The 22,677-nt window shown below is 44.3% G+C and overlaps 1 long non-coding RNA gene across 1 annotated transcript; it reads left to right on the forward strand.

The window, feature by feature from the left end:
• Positions 1-97: 97 nt before the first annotated feature.
• Positions 98-2,307, forward strand: LOC103664728. Its single transcript, XR_569141.2, has 2 exons — positions 98-354; positions 479-2,307. It is a non-coding gene; the product is annotated as an uncharacterized LOC103664728 (long non-coding RNA).
• Positions 2,308-22,677: the final 20,370 nt, after the last annotated feature.

The raw sequence follows: 22,677 nt of genomic DNA on the forward strand, positions 1-22,677 counted from the left end.
GGGCGGGGCGGGGGCAGCGGCAGCACCACCACGTGGCCGCCCGACGCCGGCCCCCGCCGACCTGGATCCCGCGGGAGCGAGAAGGGAGGTGCTCGCCTCTCCCCTCCCCTTCCACCCCGCGCGGCCCCAAATTCCGCGAGTCAGGTGACCCGGCCCCGCGCCCGGCCTGTGACCTGCGGGAGGTGCTCGCAACCGCACCGGCGCGGCCGCCACCCCTGAGCCCGCAAGCCTCGGGCGTTCGTGGTTGGCTTTTAGTGCCCAGCGATCGTGGACCTTTCCCCGCGGATGGGTTTCATCATCATCACCTGAAGTTAGTGGGCAACACCCGCGCTCTAACCCCAGGATTTAGGACCGGTGAGATCCCGAATAGTGTTCATTTCTGGTCAACTTGCAAAGTCGTTTGTGGTCGTGGGGGTGTTTTAAAAGTCACTGAACCGAGCGCCTTCTTAACCACAGTCAAAACGGTTATATTTTCCAGAATTATTGAACAGAAAGTAAACCAGAATCCGCTTGTTCTCTGGACGGACTGAACCAATTGGTTGGAGTGACTGCTAACACTCATCAGGTGGCAACAGAAGCTACTGGCGTGAAGCGTGGCTCGGTTCAGGAGTTGGGAGAAATCTACCCCTGAACTGAGAGGCACGGATGGGGGACGCCCCCCAAAGTCGCGTCAGGGATGCAAGGAGGGAAGGCCATACCCTCCCACCTCCCACCCCAGGACCCCGCGGCGTCTCACTCTTCCCCAGCCCGCTAAAACCGGCGTTTGAATCTTAATGGACTCCTCCTGTAATTCCAAGGATTTCAAGCTCTCCACCTCCTCGTTTCATTTGGGACTGCTTTTCTATTCATTCGAGACAGGCTAACCAGCTATGGCTTAGAAAGTCTTTATTCACCCAAGTCCCTCCCTTCTCCGGGTCAGCTCTGCATCCTTAGGCAGGGCAGGAAGCTTTCTAGAGTAAATGACATTAAGTCCTTTTTGGTGGGATCAACTCTAAGTCATTTGAACTTAAAAAAAAAAAAAAATCAATTCCAACGGAAGTGAAATTCACCCTAACAGTTGAGTGTATAAGGTCTTAGCTGCATCTTGATGGTCTACACGATAGAATTTATCTGTCTCCCCCCTTCCCCAAGGGAACAGCCTGTCTCCGTTTTAACAGGTAACTTATCAAACAGGGAGCAAAAGCTCTGTAACTATGAACTATGAAGTAACTGTGCAGCGTGGTCTTCCTAAATCATACATCAGAGATTCTTTTGAAAAGTGATGGATAGCCCGTTTAAAGTAAGCCATGCACTCCTCTTCCTGTCCCTTATCCCTCTCAAATGAAATGACGCTAGAAGAAATGTGAGCTTGCAAACTTCTTTGTTTAATGCTGGCCATGTCTACAGCACAGTTTTTCATCATGGGTCATATTAATGGTGTCCTGTAGGACATGGAGGGGGAACAGATACGGCCACTTGTGTGTTTTCTGTTCTGTTTCTAGCCGTTCAGCCTGCAAGCAGGGGCAGCTAGAAAGGCGGGCTTGGCGGCGCGGTGCAGGGTACCCCGTGCCAGCTTCGAAAGTGAACGTGTGCGCATTCTGTAGGAACAGTCGACAAGTCAAAGGAGTTTAATACCAAGCAGCTTTAAACAATAATTCTTTTTTTCTTTTACACCCGGGTGCCCTGTCCCAGCCACTTACCTCTGAGCCTGCCTGACTGTGTCAGCTTGGTGGCTCTTGTTGGTGGCTTGTGTGCTTATTCTCCCTAATTCATAATTCCACCCTCACACATCAGCAAGTCCAACTCTGGGTGTGGGGTTGCTGTGGAGGAAAGGACTCTTAGAGTTAGGCTGATGTGCCAAGATTCTTTTCCAGATCCCTCCTCCCCTGAAACTCAAACATCTCCTTCGGACCACAGCTGAAGTCGTGCCACCTGCAGAGGAATTGATGGTCAAGTACAGGATTGAACAGTCTTCTTGTTGGTGTGGTTTGGTTTGTTTTTTCCCCAGGCCTTTTAGAAATGCTAACTCATTCAGGATATACTGAGTACACCCTTTAATGGAAACCAGGCCCACGTAAAAAGGTTTGAGAGAAGGCAGCAAGAATAAAATGATCATCTAAACTTCATAGAAAGTTGTTAAAACTTTTTTCGGGAGGAAAAGCATGTTGTATTTTAATAGGTGAATTATGTCCAATCAAGGTAACTGTAATAAGAACAAAGCGACCATGTTCCCACTCCCTTTTACTAACTTGCCATTTGAACTTCACCAAGCCTTTGACCCTCTCCTGGTCCCCCTTTTCCTAATCAGTAAAAAAGAACCTTGAACTACGTGCCTCTGAGAATTTTTTCAGCGTTAGCACCCTAAACCCATTCTCTTAATCTGAGGAGCCATCACCAAGAGTAGTATCTTTACATTCTAAGGCAAAGCATCATTCTCTAATTGTTCTAGCAGGTCAATCTTCTCGTACCTACGAGACTATAAATTCCTAAGAGTGTTGCCATCTAGGATTTAGCAGGATCCATGAGAGGAATTGATTGGTAGAGCCAAATTTTCATTTTTGAAATTAAAAAATATGTCCCTTCTTTTTTGCTCCATCTCTTATCAATTTTGTTTCTCCCCACATTAGGAACTTTGTAAGTCTGGGGAACCAAGGCTAAGACTAGTTGGAGTAACAAGAAACTGTCCCTAATAGAGGAAACAGAGGTAGGTATCACAGCAGAGCCAAAAAGTAACCCTTTGCTTTATTTGGCTTTTGGTCAGAATCTGACGGCACTTCTGGGTCTCGTTAGAAGCAGCGTGATTTACAGGAATGTGACGATATTGGCCCCAGTCCAGAGAATGGAATAAAAACACAATCAGAAGGTTGGAGGGAGATGATCTACAGAAAAAAAAAAAAAAAAGAAAAAAAAAAACAAATATTCATAGAAAAACCACTATTTGTGTTTTCTTTGGGATGTTTCCAAATAGGAAATTGTGAAATGGAAGAAGTTCATAAAACAACCTTAGCATAGCATCCTAATAATTTAATGAGACCATGGTAATAAAGTAGACTAGAAACACGGAGCGCTTGAGATGTCATTAGTCCAAATTGAGATGTGCTGTACATGCAAAATATTTACCAGATTTCAAAGACGTAGGATGGGGGGAAAAGGTATCTCACTAATAATTTTTATATTAATTACATATTGAAATGCTAATAGTTTGGATGTATCAGAATAAATATACTAACACTAATTTCACTAATTTCTTTTCACGTTTTTTCAAGATTTTATGTTTAAGCAATCTCCACACCCGAAGTGGGGCTTTAACTCACAGCCCAGAGATCAAGAGTCACACGTTCCCCCAACTGAGACAGCCAGGTGCCCCTCCTTTTACTTTTTAAAATGTGGTTGCCTAGAAAGTTAAAAATCACTCTTGCATTATATTTCTATTGAATAAAACTACTAAAGGGTTTAATGTTCACATTTAAGACACATTCAGCATCTACTCCATATAAGGCATTTTTCTAAGTGATATGTACATAATTATGGTGTCCATATACTTAATTATTCAATCTGGGACACTTTTGACACTTTTGAGAATGAAAGGGGACAGGCAAATTCTAAACCAGCCAGGATACTACGACAAAAGTCATAAACTAGAACTGGCCTGAGCAAACTGAGACGGTAGGCCACCCTAATGTGGGCTCATTTAATCTTTATGTTGGGGAGAAAGAAGTTCCTCCGCCCTTCAGCGTCCTTCTAGCCAGACTAAGAATCCGAATGACATGAGACAGATTAACGGGAGAAAATCACATTTAATTTTAGACGTATAGAGAATCCACACAGACATAAAATTCCAAGACAGCCAGGCAGCACAAGGTTTCTATGAGCTAAGGAGAAGGATAGGGACCTGAGAACACAGAAGAGAGAAAGACCGCTAGCAGGAAGGTGAGAGGAGACATTTTGAAAACAAGGTTGCGCTCTTATGCAGATAAGTTTCTTAGGTAAAGAGGAATCTCTGTTAATAGCTCTCTTCCTGGTACAGGCAGGCAGTTGTGGGGAAGGGTGTAAAGAGATTTTCCTGAATCTGCTGGGTTTTTATTGCTCTTAACTCTAAATAATCTTCACACCCATGTGGCCCATCCTAGAGCTGCTTGTCCTTGGCCCCTATATATCAACCGCATAAGTGCCATTATTATCCCTTTGGGGCACTTAAGGGAATTGGAGCACAGAGGGATTAAGTAACTTCCCTAAAGTCACACAGCTAGTGACAATGTTGTGTTTCAAATTAGGGCAGTCTGGCTCCAGACCCTTCACGCTTGCATGTTGCACGATACTACCTGTTAAAGACCTACGATAGATCAAGAATTTAATAGATGCAAAGTTTTTCTTAACACAGCAACTTGGATGGAGTATTATCTGATTCTTACAGATGCAGAAACTGAGTTTCAAACAGATCCAGTAACTTGCCCAAATCATAGAGCCGGAAAAAGTGGCACCGAGAATCATAGTTTGGGATGCCCAACCCCAGAGTGGTCCTACTAACTACTACTCCATGTTGCCTTTAGGCCACGTTGATTTATAAACCACTTATGTATTGATCTCATGACTTCTCTCAATTCTGGTAGAGGCCTGGATAAGAGGACTGGCTCCCAGGTGAGAGCAACTTTAGGGCAGGCAACAGACACCAGCAGCTCAAACTTGGTGGCCTCTCCTCTCTGAGAAGAAACATTTGAAGATAATCCGAAGAGCCATCCGTGCTGCCAAGTGGGTTGTTGTGCCATGCATGTCAGAAATTTCAGAACATGCTCTCCCCTTAAAGCAGTGGAGGAGGGCATCAGGAGGAATTCAAGAACTTTGAGAAGGCAGTTACAAGACTAAGAGAAAAAGCGTTCTCAAAGCTGCAGGGGCACAAGCAATAATGTGGGATGTAAATCCATGGGTGTGCCGGGTACAACTTTTCTTCCTTCCTTGGCAGTGGGTCGTAATCCTGGCAGCCCATTAGAATTACCTGCCTTCAAAAAAATCACCAATTGCCCCATACTGTAGGATACTGATTAAAGTGGTCTGGTGCGGCGCCCAGGCATTGGTATTTCTTTCAAAGATTTATTTACTTATTTTGAAAGAGAGAGACTACACAACGGGAGGGGCAGAGGGAGGAGAGAAAATCTCAAGCAGACTGCACAGAGCACAGAGCTCGACACGGGGCTCCATCTCACAACCCTGAGATCACGACCTGAGCCAAAACCAAGAGTCAGATGCTCAACTGTGCCACCCAGGCTCCCCAGGCATTGGTATTTTATACTCTCTCCCTAGATTATCATAAAGTGGGGCCAGGCTTTATTGGCTGTCGCAGCCATGTCTGGAACACCCAGTTCCTGGTTTAGCATCGCCAACAAACATGAGATTAGGTGGAGAGGGTGGGGGGGCTCTTGCCATGAGCCTTGCAAAAGTCAGTGCTCCAGAAGGATTTCTTGACAGGCTGATTCTAAACCAAGCCACTGTTTTTCTTGGCCTGGGCCACTTGTTTCTGTATGGCATTAAACCTGAGCTCAAGACTTTTGTCTTGTTCATTGAGATCAACGTCTGCCTACGAGACATTTTAATTCATGTTCCTTCCTTATCCGAATAATGCACCCATAATAAATCTGGATAGTACTTTCACTGATGAGTTATTTTGCATCTGTATGGCTTCTTGCTTGTGTTTTTCAAAGGCGTTGTGGCCATTTAGCTTCTGTTATTCATTTTCGCTTTTCCATTTGTGTGTGTTCTCTTTAAAATCCTTAGTAGACGACATGAAGTAGATTGTTGTTCTCAAAATTGGTCTTCCAACTACGCAAGGGAACACATTTTTAAGATTCATTTTCCATGGCAGACTGTTAGTGCGTAAGATATATGACTACAGTACTGGGAAGATATTTAACAAAATTCCACAAGTCCTTCGTTTGTTTTGCCTCAATACAAATTCCTCCACTCTGCAAATATGCGCCGAGAGCAGGTTTCTCGCGTTCAGGATGGAGTGTCTTCTAGGGTAAAGTTATCATTCTTCCTTTGCCTTCTTTTTTCAAAGACAGCCCTATAATTTATTGTTCTAGACTTTCTGTTTGAGTTTCAGAACAAGAAGTTTCAGACGATGAAAATGTTTTGGGCTCTCCCAAACATGTATCTAGTGATACACTAGAGGAGACGAGAGGGACAGATCGGGGGAGCCAGAAAGATCACTGTGTAAATATTCCCTCAAAAGAGGTGAAGTAGGACAAGGAAGGTCCACAGAATCCACAGAAGCCAGCAAAAGCAGGAAAAAGGCCATGGTGACTTCCTCCCATGGATTCCTAGAACGCTTAGAGCACAAATGCCAAGAAGACAAATTGGCTTCACAATAATAGACCAATAGAAGGGAGGATGGCAGAGTTCTGGTGTCAAGGATATTGAGGTCACTGTTGGCCAAGCAGAGGGGAGTTTGTTCTTTAGAACTATGTAAAAAGGAAAGGAATTTTGGAGGCCATTTGAGAGAACCAGAAGACTAAGTTGGCATTGAATTGGGCTGGGAAATTTGCCACCAGAAGACTCAGGGCTCAGGGACAAAGAGAGGGAGGTGGAGGTCTGAATGGGTCTCATATTTGCTTTGTGGGCTTCTGGGAAGTATTTTAAAACCTTTTTATTGAAACTGTGGCTTTAAGAGGACTCTCCCTTCACATCCAACATAACACTTATATTAAGAAGCATTAATTATGAGAACATTCGGTGTGTTTCTTCTCATCCTGATTCTCCCTCCTTGGCCGTACTGCCTTCTGCTCCAAGTCTGGGCATTCTTACTTGCATATTTGATTCAGAGGGTGGAAATGATTCGAGGCTAGAGGGGCACCTTGGAGAAATTTTAGAGTAGTGTGTGTGAGGCCAGTTCTGTGGACGAACCAGTGAGAACAGGAACTGTATGAGGGCAGGAGTCCTCCCAGCATGGCCTGGAGAATAGGCTTCTCCTGCCAGAAGCAGCTAGCTGCTCCCAGGCAGCAATCATGACTGAATTCTCTCTTATTTTCTCTTTGTTTTTAAACAGGGAGTAAAAATGCAAATTGAAAGAATTTTTAAAAACAGAAACAAAGGAGAAATACTCTTTCAGGTAGTGGGTTGGAACACTGGCCCCTCCGCTTCCAAGCAGTGCAATTGGAGGCAGGTCACTTAATCTCTCTCAGCCTCAGTTTCTTCATCTGCCAACTGGGGGTAATGTTGGTACTGGCCTCTTGGGTTATCTTGGCGATGAAATAAGTAATACCTACGAAGCATGTACAACAGTACCTGGCACCGAACAAGAGCTAAAAAAATAACATCAGTAATTATTACTAACGTGGAGAAGCAGAAGAGACTCATAGAGCCCAGAGGAAAATAAAAGAGTGTGTATATCAAAATCAATTCCACCGTTATTAAAAATGTGATCACCTATAGTTTAAACATTTCCGGGGTACTCTTTGCTAAGTCTTATATGAAAACTTTATCGACTAACCTATAAGGTATAGCATTGAACACACATTGAAAGGAAAAATACGAGGGTATACGTTTTCCACCTTCAAGGAGATTCCAACCTATTTGGAGAGATGGTCTATAGACATGCAAGGACAAAGAGTCACCAAAAGAAGATAGCAGATGAGTTCATGCTGCTTTCTAGTTCTTGGATGCTATTCTGTGGCTCTGCCAAGCCCATGTTGCCCGGCAAGCGGTGCCCTTGAAAATGTGAGGCTTTCTATTCTGCTGAAATATTAGGGAGCAGCAAAATATAAGTAACTCATCCTTAGTCACAGAGATTCCTTTTATAACGTGCAGCCTGGGTTGACGTTGACGGTACTGTGCACCTTTCATGCTAGGAGATAATGCTGTGATTGAAACACCACCAGCGTCAGAATCAGCTGCCCATTCCAGTGATAACAGTGCCTATTACCACATAATGGTGGCTTTAACTCAATGGGGGCTTGTTTCCCTCGTATTTTGAAAAGTTGCTTGCTTTTAGATCAGTGCCTCAAGGTGGTCAGGTCTGAGGTCTCTGTGATTCTCTAGGTTTTCCCTCGGTAGAAGACAGCTTGCGCGCTTAACAGCATCCATTCTGTATCCAGGTAGGAAGAAGGGGAAGAGTAGACAGCTGGTAGAGTCTGCTCTATAGGGCGATTTTCTGAAAGCCCCACCCAACATCTCAATTTTATTGGCCAAACTGTGTCACATGGCCACCAGCTTCTGAAAGGAAGGGAAGGAAATATCGATTTTTAGCCCCGTGCATTGAACACCAATTAAAATTGAGGTTTTACTAATAGGAAAATGGGAAGAATGGATATTGCCTCTATCTATTGATGTAAAACAAACCACTTCAAAACTTAGTGTCTTAAAACAACCACAATATAATTTAATTTATTGTTTCTCATAATTCTGTGGGTTGACCAGCTGGTATAGGTATTTGGTATAGGCTGGAGTACCAGGTTGGCCAAAAGGCGTAACATGGCCTCATTCCTACGGGAGGCAGTTAGCCTTGGTCCTTGGCTAGAGTTCAGGTAGGGATTGGCTGAGACCTCAGTTCTTCTCAGTGTTCCTTGGGCTTTCTCATGGACTGGTGGCTTTGTTCCAAGAACGGGTGTCCCAAGAAGACGGGCCTCAATGTACAAGTGCCTGTCAGGCCTACACTTACACGGTGCTTGCTGTTGTCCCATTGGCCAAAGCCGATCACATGGCCTAGGCCAGAGTCAGAGTGGGAAGGAACTACACAAAAGCATAAATGCCAGGAACCACAGTTCATTGGGAACCACCAAAATACCAGACCGCCATAGAGTGGGCATCCAGCCATCTCTGCCAAAGCGTCTTTAGATAATATGTTCAAGTTAATCGGTGCTTACTTTACAGCAAATGTCGAGCCAAACAACCATGAACTCTGAAGGGTCGCACACAACCCATGGGGTAGATACTCTTTCTTCCGTTTAGAGATGAGGAAATAGATTAGGAAAGGTTAAGACACTTGCCCAGGGTCACAAAGCAAGAAAGCACCAGGGCTGGAATATGAACCCGAACTGAATGCTCTGCTTGGACCATTTGGGAACACATTCTGGTTGCAGGGAGATAGCAGAAAAGCAAGTGACAGGGATCTAATAAAATGGGTATTTTAAAAAGGATTTCTTCATGTTTTTAAATACCATTCTCTTTCTTCCTCTTCTTTAGAGAGGAAGAGAGAAAAGTGTGAGATCCCTGCCCATCAGAGCCGGCAGAAGGACTCTTTCAAGAGGGCGCCCACTTGCCTCTTTGTCGTGATCTAATGTCCACGAAGTGCACCTAACCAGAGGCACAGGTGAAGACACGGATTAGGCAGGAGGAGCTGGATGGCTACATTTGCCCTTGGGAAAACCTGAGGAAGAAGTTTGACATGGAGGAGCCTGGTGTCAGGAATCCTTCAAGGAGGTTTCTGAAGGGGAAAAAAATAATAAAGTTTACTGGACTTAAACACCTGGACCAGTGTGTCCAAGGTGAATCTCCCTAACGTGCTAAAACACCTCCACTTCATGTAAAGCATAGCGCAGACACTATACTTTGTTTCAAAGCGTGTTTCTCGAAGTGTGGTTTATGAATTCGTGCACAGAAATAATGACTCAGTATCACCAGTAGGTGGGTCAGAAAATCTGCACGTTTAAGGAACGCCCCAAGTGACTCTTCTATACAAGAAGCTGCCAAATTACGGATTTAAAGTGTTATTTCAGGATGATGGTATTTAAAACGGGGCTTTTCAAGCTTTAATGTATGTGTGAGTCCATGGGAATCTCTTAGAAAAAGCAGACCCTGATCCAGTAGGTCTGAAGAAAGGCTTGAGTCTGCATTTCTAGCAAGTTCCCAGTGATGCTAATGGTCTGAGGAGCCACACCGGCTGAGTAGCAAAGCTTTAAAACGTTGGAGGAAAGAACAAACTCTTTGGGGTTGGAAAGTTTGGAGGCAGATGTAGACAGAAGGAGCGAAGGTGGGAGGACCCCCTGCCATCCACAGACTGTCACTGCTCTTCCCAAAAGACAGGTCACGGAGAGAAGACGGATGTGGCAGTGGGAGAGGGAGCTTAGTGACGTTCAGAGGGGCTTCCCAGGTCAAGGTGAGATAGACGGGCAGGTGCAACAGGGAACAGTTTATGAAGGTGTTTTTCTAATGAATCTGGCCTTCGGTATCTTAGGTGTTATAAAAAGAGCTCGAAGAATCTCACAGAGTGAGATAAATTGGACTAAACGAACACAGATGTCTAGAGGAGCTCGAGTCCTAAGGTGCAAGAATACGCAATTTGTATTCAAGAGTTTGTTTTCCTTCAGCCCTTGCTTTTTACTTGGCATTGCATTGTTGATACGTGAAAGGAAGAGATTGATATTATACATTATGTACTAGTTTACTTTTACAAAGTGTATTTTTAGCCCTTGCCAATGAGTCTGGATTCCTCGTTAGGCAGATGTGCCCCAGAGCTGCACGTGAGGACGCAGGGTGTTCTCCCTCACAGGTGAGCTTGCTACTGCCCTTGCGCTACAGGGTGGCTTACGTCGATACCACTCTTTAGAGCGAACAAAGACTTTTATATCCACTCATCCCATTTTACCTCCCAGTTACAAAAAACAAGTAAGGCGTTAATCACTATCCTATTTGCAGATTTCTGAAAAACCAAGTTACGGAGAGTTTTAGGCATTTGTCTAAGTGGCAGGGCCCAAACAAGGACCCTAGTATTCTGAGTTCCAGCCCCACGATCTGTTTGCTACAATGCAATGGCTTATAACAAACAATACAATATTTCTATGGATGATTGGAGTCTCACTCGGACACACAAAGGAGAAGACACTCTCTGTTCCACGAAACTGAAGCAAGAGCCCAGCTGCCTCCCGTGCAACAGAAGGCCTCAGGGGTTGCCGAAGCCCCAGCCTGCAGAGCCTGGGAATGTGCTTCTCCCTCCGGCGACAAAACCAACTGGAAATTCTGACAAACGTTCCCCTACGAACACATAAAAACACTGGATAATAATACCAAACATTTGGTTAAAAGCACAGTTAAACTTATAAGAACGTAAAGGTGATTCAGAGGAGGCAAGAAAACAGTTGAAACCAGAGTGGTCAGCAAACCTTGAAGCATGGGGCTGCTTTGGGGGCATCGGTTGATCGGGAGCTTCGTTCTCCGTGGGGGAGCTCCGTTCTCCGTGGGGGAGCTCAAGTCCTGTGGGAATGAGAACCGAGATCCTGAACAAAGCTAGGGGTCGCACACAGCTATACTCTCAAGGCAAACGGTGGGCTAGGAAAAGAAAGCATCCTTTTGGCAAAAGAAAACCAACAAGGAATGTGTTTGTCTCAGGTCTGGGTCAAAGGGGTGAGAAACAGAAACAAACAAGCAAGTCTTTCCCTGGAATTTATAATTCCAATCCTATCCTCATGGAGGTTAAGTGTTTAGTCCACTTACATGGTCTGGGAAACCCCAGGTAGAAAAATGATCTTGAAAGTACTTCTAGTTCATAACACCCCAAGGGACCAGGTATACAGAGAGATGCACCTTTAATCCAGACTCTTCAAGGGTCCTACACTTAAAAGGAAACTTATATGAACCAAAAATTAAAAATTAGGGGTGCCTGGGTGGCTCAGTCAGTTAAGTGTCCAATTTGGTTTTGGCTCAGGTCATGATCTCTCAGTCATGGGATTGAGCCTTGCATGGGGCTCTGCTCTCCTCATGGAGTCTGCTTCAGATTCTTTCTCCCCATCTCTCCCCCTTTACCCCTCCTCTCTAAAATCAATAAATAAAGTCTTTTAAAAATTAAAAAAAATTATAAACACATGAGAAATTAAGCCACCATAAATTGGGCTCAGCAGAAACAGTAAAGGATAGAATTATACTGCAGTAACCTCAGACATAGTATCATCTAATACAGAAACAAGTATGAAATAAGTGTGCTTAAAATATTGACGAAGAACAGAGAGAACTTAGACATAAGAAATTAACAAAAGACTATCAAGAATAAATAGGCAGTTTTGAAAACAACCAAACAGAATTTCTAGAAATGTAAACTATAGTAATTGAGATTTAAAATACAAAGAATGGATTAAATGACAGAGGAACCACAACTAAAGAGTGAATTAATAAATTGGGAGGAAAGACTGAAGAATCATTCTATAATGCTGAACAGAGAGATAAAAGTATGTAAGCTATGAAATTGAAACTAAGAGATCTGGAGGAAGATGTAGATATTCAAAACATGTTTAATTAGAGTTCCAGAAGGAGAGAATAAACAAGGAGAAGTAAAGGCAATATACACAGCAAAAATGAAAAATATGAATTGGTGAGAGACGTGATTTCTCAGATTGGAGAAATACAGCAAATCCCAAGCAAGATAAACAAAAATAAATTCATTACTACAAACATTATAATGAAACTTTAGAAAGCTAAAGACAGAAGATCATAAAAAGAACCAGAGAGAAAGAGAGACCCTAACCTAAAAGGGAACAACAATTAGATACCAGTCTTTTCAATAGCAACAAGAGAATCCAGAACCCAGGGAAACAATTCAGAGTGCTGAGAGAAAATAATTCACCCTGGAATTGTATACCCTGCTAAACTATCATGCAAGACAAGGGGTAAAATATAGGCATTTTCAACAGAATGTGGGAAGATATCCTCATACTCTGGGAACTTGTAAGCCTCTTCAGGGGATCCTCTGTGCCTATCTCTATAGCAAAAAGATCTCCATGGTCATAAAAATATAGAAAGTGCTGTGCCTAACATTTTATCATATTGGCAGCATTTTAAAAATTAGTCAGGTGTGTAGTTTCCTGGAAAGGAAAACTCAGATTAGATGACACTGTGTGCTTATCTCTAGAATCAAGCAATTCATTTTACACCCTCAGTTCTTGGCATGGCTTTTGAACAATACATCAAAGTCTCTCTCTCCCTCCCTCACACACACACACACACACACACACACACACACACACACACAGTGCTGGGAGACCTGCCAGAGGTGTTGTGAAGGGCAGGAAGTTCAGGCAGTCATACTCAATATTCATTGTTGTGAACAGAGTGAGGAATTTCTAGTTTTCTAATATGTGCTAAAAATCCATGTTATGGGCTATCTTTCTTCTCGCCTATATTCATATGTTGACACCCTAACCCCCAGCACCTCCAAATATGACTGTGTTTGGAGTTAGGACTTTAAAAAGATAAGTAAGTTAAAATGAGGCCATTAGGGTGGGCCCTAATGCGATCTGACTACTAGCCTTATAGTGAGAGAAGATGTGCGCGCACAGAGAAACACCGGGGTGTGCACGCGCAGACAGACCACCGTGTGCACAGGCAGAGAGACTCTGCCTGCTAAGGAGGGAAGCCTCAGCAGAAACCAATCCCTGCCAACACCTGGATCTTGGCCTTCCAGCTTCCAAAACTGTGAGAAAAGAACTGTCTGCTGTTTAAGCCGCCCGGTCTATGGTATTTTGTTATGACAGTCCCAGTAAACTAAGACAAACCACTTTTCTCCTTTCCCTTCCCTCCATTGGCAATGCTTATCAAAAGGCTCTGCTTTTTGTCACTGAATACAAAGTTTTCGCCTTTTGGGTCGAAACTAATCTTCCAGATAACTGATATAACATGGTCCAAATAGACTGATGTTCTCCCTCCCGATGCCTCTAGAACGCCCATGTGCTGCTTTATACCAACAACTGGTCAGCCCCCTTGGCTGGCTGGAACCACGTTCAGTCCTGGGGCTGAGTGAAACCACTAAAGACCCCCCCCCCATTCTCTTTCTATAGAATTCCCTCCTTGTACTCTTTTCCTAACCCGGGAATCCCATGGGGCAGAAGATTGATTTTCCCCAGCTGTGTCATGATCTCTGCCTCCTGCACCATCCATACCACAGAGGCTCCCCCCCCCTTTTTTTTGGTTCCTGGGGCTTGCAATGATTCCTAGGAGTGAGATGAATACGATGTTGAAAGCCCAGGCCAGACAGTTCCCCAGCCCAGATATGGAAACTTTGGGAGACAAACATTTCTTACGCTGTGCACCAGAGGCATGCCGCAGTCAGTGTGTGAAGGAATGCAGAGCACTCCCACTGCAGCTAGACATAGGAAGGGCTTTTCAGCCTTGAGAGTTATAGACAAATGGAAAGTAACTCAGAAAGTTCTAAATTCCTGAGTATTGTTTTGATATTATTTGCTGGACTCTTTCGGTCTCAATGGAGTTTTAAATGTTAAAGTTAATACCATAGCTAATAGGATATTGCAGCCCAGGTCAAATTCCAGGGTTTCTTTTTTAAACAATGGTACTTGGAGCCTGTGGTTTCTCAAGGCACCTCAGGGGCTGGGACTCAGGAAGGGGGCCCCTCATTCTTGCTTTAATTCCTGTGGTTCCAATTCTACCTGGGATTAAAATCTATGGTCCTAATCCTAACCCACTACTTTTCCTCTTAACTCAAGTGCTTAAAGAATAATTATAGGTAATTCTACAGTTCCCACAAATATTTGATGCCCGGTTCTATGGGAAGATTGTGTATCCTCACCCTGATGAATTGAGATGTGGCTATAAGCCTTGTTTTGGGCAGTGGAATATGAATGCAAGAGGCCTCTGTCACTTCCAGTAGAAACCTTAAAATGCTGTGTATGATTCACGATATTCTTCTCCCCCACGTCCCTATCTCCATCTTGGAAATCGTGGAAGTAGAGTGGAGATGAGCCTCCATCAGCCTTGGGTTCTTGAATGACTAGTGTGAGGGGCCCCTGCCAACCCCCATGGGAAATGAACTGTGAGTGGGAGATGAACTTGGTTGTTTTAAACCGTTGAGGCTTTCAGGTTGCTCGTTAACTCCACCGGGCCTATCTTGATCAACGCGATAAATAGTCTACGGGCATTACACGGTAAACAATTTAAATAAATAGCATTTTTTATTTAAAGTTGTATTCTGAAAGATAGTGCGTATTAATAAAAGGGGACAAAGATTATGAATAACAAAGAGGCACTACCTCCTTCATCCCCAGTAGCTCACAAATTGGGCATCCAATGGGCTCAGTTCAACTCCCCTAGGGCAGATCTAGGTGGGGGTCAGCAAACTTTGTAAAGGGCCAGATTGTAAATATTTTCAGATTGTGGTCCAGATGGTCGCTGATGCAACTACTCATCTCTGCCATTGGAGCTCAAATGTGGCCGTAGACAATGAATAAACTAGTGGGTGTGGCTCTGTTGCAATACAACTTCATTTATTGAAACAAGCAGCTGGCCTATAGTTTGCCTACCCTTGGCCTGGGGCATAGAAACTTTCCCAGCCTGTGACCCTTCAGATCTCCGAATCCCTGCCCATTATTCTTTTCCCAAGCTTTATTGGAATATAATAGACACATAACGTTATGTAAGTTTAAGGGGAACAACACGGTGATTTGATGTACTTACATATTGCAAAATGATTATCACCATAGCATTAGCTAACACCGCCATCGTGTCATAGAATTACCATTTCTTTTTTGTGGTGAGAACATACAAGATCTACTCATATAAACTCTCAAGTGTATAATACAGTATTATTAACTATAATCACCACTCTGTATATTAGATTTCCAGAACTTATTCATTCCCTCAACCATGGTACTCTGATAACCACCTATGTCCTAGCCAATGTGTCAGGTGTTGGGGACAGAGTAGAAAAGAAAACTGAGAAGATCTCTCCCAGGACTTAGAGAAAAGTGCAGGGTAACCTACAACAGAGAAATAAACAAGGTAATTTACAATAACGTAAGTGCTATGAATAGAACAAAGTGGCATCACCTAACGGCCAACCAACATTAGACCCAGTGTCACAGAAGGATTCCCTGAAGAGGTGACATTTGAGCTGAGGCTTCCAGGTCCAGCTAGATAAGCAGAACTGAGGTGATTTTCGGCTCCCCTTCTTCCTCCCAAAACATGCTTAGTGGTATCTGAAACTCCGTCTCCTCACCTGAAAGAAACAGCTTTCAAGTGCAAAAGGTGGTAGAATTCCATTTTAGTGTGAATGGGCTTTGCGCGTGCTGTCATTGGTCAATCCATTCACGGGTGTGAATGACTGGTCATCATACCCTAGCTGACTGGCCAGGTTGGGGGTAGGAGCAGAGTGACAGAACCTGTGTGAATCCTGGCTGGAATCAGAGCCCATCGGTGGGGTCCAGATCCTCTTTGCATTCCCAGCTCCTCGCCAGGGTGGCAGGGAGCCACACACGGTCCACTGAGTGAGAGAGAAAGTAAAGAAAATTTGAGAGAGGGTATTTCTCTTCTGAGCAAGAAAAGACCCCAAAAGACTTGGCGAGAGGGGAACAGCTTTACAATTCTCCATCCCTTTAATGTTTTTTCCTATCCTTAGGCAGCCTTGCTTCCACAGTTTTTATAGAAATTTTGTTTGCTTCTTTGTTTTTACCATGTAGAGTTCCCAGGGGTCTTAATGAAGACCTCACTGCCCCTATTCTCTATCCCACACAGCAAGGAGCTTAGTAAATGCTCAGTAAATGCATGCCATTTGATCGCTTTCTTTAGTCATTAAGTTCTAGAAATAGAAGTAGTATATTACTGAGCTGCATTATCATTTCCCTCCCTACCACAGGCTTTTATGCCTCACAAACATTTATGGCTAACCAAAGAAAAGGAGAATCTAATGTCATTTTTGGGTTTTCTCTGAGTGTATTTTTAGAGTCTTTTTAAATGTATGAGAAAAAAGAAATTTGATTGAAGGGTTTTGCTTGGAAGATGGGGAGAGAATCCTTTCCTCAGGGTCTCACCACTTTCCAGGGTCTCACCACTCTGGACCATGGGAAGAAAGAACGGTAATTGATGCTGCCGTCATCCACTAAGGGGAGACCAAGATTGGGATGGGGAATTCTTTGCCTCCTCTCCAAATCCTTGCTAGCTGGGATAAGGGGGCCTACTATTTATTTATGGGACAAAAAGCATTTTGGAAGTCTTTGCCTTTCCTGAGACAGGATGCCTCTGATGTTTTAGGGCGGCCATTCTGGGAAACATGGACCATATTTATGTGCTGAGGAGAACATTCGGCATACTATTCATTTTTAACTGTTGTAAATGAAATATCGCAGAGCCTCTCCTACTAATGAGATCCTTTCCCAACCGCCCCTCAATACATATCATGTTATCTTTTGTTTCAGAAAAACTGTTTGTAGGGACTCATAGTAAGTAGTCAGAGCCCAAGTAGTATAGGTGTTGACGGGGATGAAGCCTGGGGCCAGGTTCCGTGGCTCTGACTCCCAGAGCTGCTGTCCACTGGCTGCGGGGCGCAGAGCAAGTCTCCGCCTCCCTGAGCCTCGGTTTCTCATCTGTATAATGGGGTTAATAAGAGTGCCCGTCTCGTTAGAGATTTTGTGAGGGTTAAATAAGATGCCAAGTAAATCGCTCACTCCAGCGTCTGGCACGTAGGCAGCCCCGTGTGACTGTGGCCAGCGGTTCGATCATGACTGCCCCACCTCTGATGATATATTTCTAGGAAGAGGATTATTGTCCCTCTTTCTAAAACACCAGAGAGTCACTAAACACTAACCACTGTGGCTGAGGGGCAATTTTGGAATGAAACAATCTCTAGACCTCATCATTCTAAACCTCTATGTTGTATCACAGGACGATAAAACCACTTTTAAAGCATTCCGTGTTTCAGTGGTAGTATCATGTGCAGTATTTTAAAAAGCAGAGAGTTTTCAGATGGGGGATTAGGTTACATATTTACATGTAACGTACAGAGAGAAACTCTATTCTTTTTTAGGGCTTTGGTTCTGTTCCTGGTTTATACATCAATTTCCTCTTCCCGTTCAAACCCAGACAGTTCATATTCCTGCACAAATTTTGGTTCTTGGTGTTTCTGTAGAAACAACCACCTAGGAAGTGGTATTTCCCAGGTGAAGAGCCTCGCATTAAGTTTTCTTGGCAAGATGAGAGAAGGGTGTTTCAGATCCATAAAAACCCATAATTTTAGCATGATCGTCGGATAATAAGGATAATAACAGAGTTGTAGAGCTTTAGAACTAGAAGAACATTAGATCCCATCTAGACCAACCCCCTCATTTTACAGATGAGTAAGTACCTTATGCTTGGACCATATTTTACAGTCCTAAAAGGGTTTTCACGCAGATTATGTCATTTGCCTTCCCAGTGACTCCTTAGAGGTAGTCAGAAGGTAGGTGTTACTCATTTCCACTTTGTAGATGAAGAAACTGAGGCTTTGGGAACTTTGCCTAAGCAATGGAAGGAGTCCGTCAATGGACACATCTATGACCCAAGCTTTTTACTGTCTTGTCCATGCCCTTCCCACTGCAGCTTGATGCCTCTCGGGACTTTATATGTCTAATAGAACTATCTAGACTTCATTCTCGCAGGCTTGATACTTTTGGACTTTGAAAACCTGCTGTGTGCAGAGCAAACTCTGAGCCTGTCAAGGTGATGCATGAGGCCCTCAGGCCTGTCCTTTGCCCATCTCTTCAGTCTCACCCGTGCTATGCCTGGTTTCTACCTTCTGCTCTAGCAACAGCGAAGGCAGTTACCACTGTTTGGAAAATCTTTCCAATTTACTTTTTTTACCCTAACTTTTTTTAAAGAATGAGCCTGAGATGCTCATCATTTTTCTCCTGCCTCTATGCCCCCTTCTTGAAAACCTACCCTGGTCATAATTCTAGAAAAGGGGGAGGGGGGTCTACACACAATATGACTTTACCTAAACCTGATTTTATCAGAAGTGGCCATGAAATCTGGAGAGAGAAGAATGAAGAGATATGTAGATCTAAGAAGAGATAAGAGGCCATGTGTCTCCAGAGAGACTGAGGAAAATATAAAAAGAAGTTATCCTTGTTCTTGATAACTTTACATGGCATGGCTCCAAACCTGTGGCTTCCATGAGATACTCCCGTGTAATTCACAGATTCTCCCCTTGGCAGTACTGTTCTGGTAAGCCAGCTCTTCAAACAAACAAGCAAACAAACAATAAAGCCCTGATTTTTAGTGTTTTCCAATGTCTAGGGTATAAATACTCCCAGCATGACCTATTTCAAGCTATCGTGATGTTACCCAATGCAGAATAGGGGAGACATGCACATGCATTTGCCCTTCATGAGCCGTATGGCCCCAGCCACTACTGTGTTGGCCTTAAGCTAAATGAATGGGTTCCTGTTCCTTGCAACCAAATAGCATATTATGTTAAATTAAGACACTATTGATTGGCTACTTTACTGATTGCAATAAAGGAAAAAACACTCCTTTTTAAACTCTCCCATAATGCTTGAAGGATAGTCCTCTGTCATGGTGAATCAGTACCACGAGCCTCTGCTCCGTGGACAATTTCTTATATCTATTCCTCTGGGCTTAGCAACCTACCCTGCCTTTAGCTGTGTTGCTATGTGGTAGGCAATTCTTTCTTCGGTAACTTAGCAACAAAATGTAACAGCTTCATTTGCTTGTGGGTATCTTCTTGAGTCAAGGAAAATACTTGCTACTCTGTGAGAAAATACAGAACTGGAGACATTCTTCTAATGACAGCTGCTTGCTTAATGCCAATGTATGGTCTTTCACTCTGTTCCCATAATTTTCTGCATAGACAATAACTTTTTGCTTTAGCACTAAATCCTAAGTAATTTCTTGAAGACATTTTAAACAGCAATTAAACTGTACATTAAACAATGAAAATAGCTCAAATGAACTGATGTCAAAAGGAGCAAGTTTGTTCCTGTGCAGGTGATGACAAGCGATGTCATGGTAGCTTGCCTGGTCCATCGCTCCATGGATTGTAAGACAAAGTCCTAGTTTCGGAGATGCTGCGATGTAGAAAAGAGGGTACTTCAGCCTCAGTGAAATGTGGTAAACTCTACTACAGAAAGCAATTTGGCTCAGCTTCCACCTCCTCTGGGCAGGCTTTCCTAGCCATCTTTCACTCCTTTGGAGTTGGGCTAAACACCCCTCACGGTGTTCCTCTAGGACCCTGCGCATATCATCATGATGTCACCGATGCAGAACTGGTAAGATGTGTGGGGTCCTAATTATCTTTTTACCCAAGGAATGTTATCTGTGATAACTTAGCTTTGGGTCCACAGAACATAGTACAGTGACTGGCACATAGTAGGTCCTCAGTAAGTGCTTAATGATTGATTTGTGATTCCTAGGAGAGGATTTATCTTTCAGGTCAACAGTGTGCAAGGTTCTAAGTAGGACAACTGCTGTCTGTCCCAGGTCCTCTCCTGCAGAAAAACCACTCTCTGACCATCCCTCCTACTCATATCAAAATGTCAGAACTCACTGTCCCTCTTGCTTACATTCTCCCCCGACCATGCCCTTGATATGGAAAACGAAGTCATACCAAAATTCTACTGAGTAATAATGGCATCATGTTTACTCATCTCACATAGTTTATGACTTTTTATAAAGAAGTAGGAAGGGGCTAACTCACAGAAGAAGATCTTGAAAAGAATTTTGGGCTGATGTGAGGACATTTTTGAACTGGACTGCTTTTTAGACTCTGTTAAATCATACCACTTAAATGATTACCTGCGTTCACTTTCTATCCTAATTTGAGGTCATGATGTACTAATTTAAATGGTCTGTATCATCTCTGGGTTCTAATCACCCACTTTGGGTGGCTGGGGATCTTGCTATATTTATGGGATGAGGTTGCGACCAGCATAGGCGATCCGCCCCAACCTGTAGGAGAGGCATGCCCCACTTGCTCTGAACTAACTCAGCCACGTCTTATGATCTCACAGCCAAGCGTCATAAAACCCAACTCAAGTAAGTCATTGTGATATCTCGTTTTCATAAATGAGAAAAATCCGCAACCTCTTCCAGATCTTAATTCCTGCTCTCCTTCGTGAGTACCTCTTGTTTCTCTCCTCTATTTCCAAAACTTCCAAAAATAAAAGTCGGTGAGACATTCTGGGTTTTCTCACAATACTCCTCTCCACACACTGTTTTACCTTCCGAGGACTCGCCTAAATTAGGAAAGTCGGAGAAGGAAATACTAGGTATAGACACCAACCAAATAAACAAACAACAGCAATTCAGAAATTTACGGTACGGTTTTCCTGGTTTTGGTGTCTTGCACGCTGCGATATTGGAAGACTATCAAAGAATGGGAAAACGGGACCCAGTCCAACTTGAAGTGCCTGTGATTTAATGTTCAGACAGACGTGGGTGGGGGACCTCTCCCCTACTTCAAAAAGCAACAAATAAGCCTCTAGTAAGTCTTCCTCTACACGGAGACTCCGTGTATAAGAAACCTCAAGAATGAACACTTAATTACAACCAAACATGGAGCAAACCAAGGAATGAGGGCTGTTTTATGTGACTCCTGCCTACAAAGAAAGGCAGCTCCTTCCAAATTTTGTAAGAGATCAGCGACAAGTGGGAACTTTTTTTTTTTTTTCTGGATGCCGTGAGAAATTAATTTAAAGAGCCCTCGTCACTTCGGTTTTAAAAGGAAACAGGTACAGGCTCAGCACCCCGGGAGCATCAGGGCAGCTGGCCACTCGTGGGGCTTTTGTATGGACTTCATTTCAGGACCGGGGAAAACTATTTCAGTCATTTCCCTAACTTTAATAGTTTCCATCCTTAACCTCCAAAAGGAAGCTTAAAGTAACGAATGGACGTGATGAGGGTGTCGCTGGCGAGTCTCTGTCAGCGCGGAGTGGTGCCAGCCACGCGGGCACGGAGGGGCTGGTGCCCCCTCGGTGGCTCTCATGACAACCCCTTTTGTCAACGGTTTCTCTTGGCGATCGCCAGCGGCCTCCTCCAGATGATACAGTTTTCAGGAAGCTGTCCGGAAGGGGGTATTCCTGGGGTGGAGTCTTTGGGTCGCAGACGGGCAGCCAGTGGAGAGAGCATCGTAGGTGCCAGCAGGGACGGGTTTCAGCGCCCCGCCGATGGCCACGGCCACAACCACGGCCACACGGCTGGCTCCGGAGGAGTCCTTCCCCTCGGTGTCCGTGCTCACTGGGGCCTCGGCAGGCATGTTCCTCGTGTCCTCTCCGTCTTCTCTTCCCTGCACTCACCTCTCCTGCCCAAGCACCCGAGCCAAAGTAATCTTTGAACGCCATAAAGCAATTTCCTGCTTCAGACATTTCAATAGTTCGCATCAGGCTCCGAATCACACCCCAGCTCCTTATCTCAGCCTGCAAGGCCCGGGAACATCTGGCCACTCACTTCCCCTTCACCTCATGTCACACCAGTCTCTTTCTAGTTCCCTGGGCTCCAACCAGGGACCTCTCTCTCCCTCTCTTCCCTGAACATGCCACACCTTCCCTCCTCAGGGCCTGGGCACACTTGCTGTCCCCTCTGCCTGGACTAGCGCTGCCTACGTCACCACCCACCAGGTGGTCATCCCTCAGGTCTCAGCCCGAGGCACAGGCCCCTCCCAGACCACCAAGGCAGCCCTTCCCCAATCACTGTCTGCCATGTTCGCAAGTCTTCCATTTCTTCAGCTTTCCGGCCTCATGGCTCTCTCTTCCCTAACAGAATGTAAGGACCCGAGGAGAGGGACTTTCTTTGGAACAGTGTAGCATCCTTAGCATGAAGCCTGCACCCAGTGGGTAGTCAATAAATACTTGTTGAGCAACTGAGTCCCTTAAATTATTTGGCCCTTTGTCTTTCAGGCCTTGGCAAAGCTCCTTCCTTCTCCTTCAGCATCTGACTCTAAATCCATGCCTCCTGGGAAGTCCTCCCACTTCCAGACCCATTCTTCCGAACTGCTTTCTGTAA

This window comes from Ursus maritimus, unplaced genomic scaffold, assembly GCF_017311325.1.
Source record: "Ursus maritimus isolate PB19 unplaced genomic scaffold, ASM1731132v1 scaffold_15, whole genome shotgun sequence".
Taxonomy (NCBI): Eukaryota; Metazoa; Chordata; class Mammalia; order Carnivora; family Ursidae; genus Ursus; species Ursus maritimus.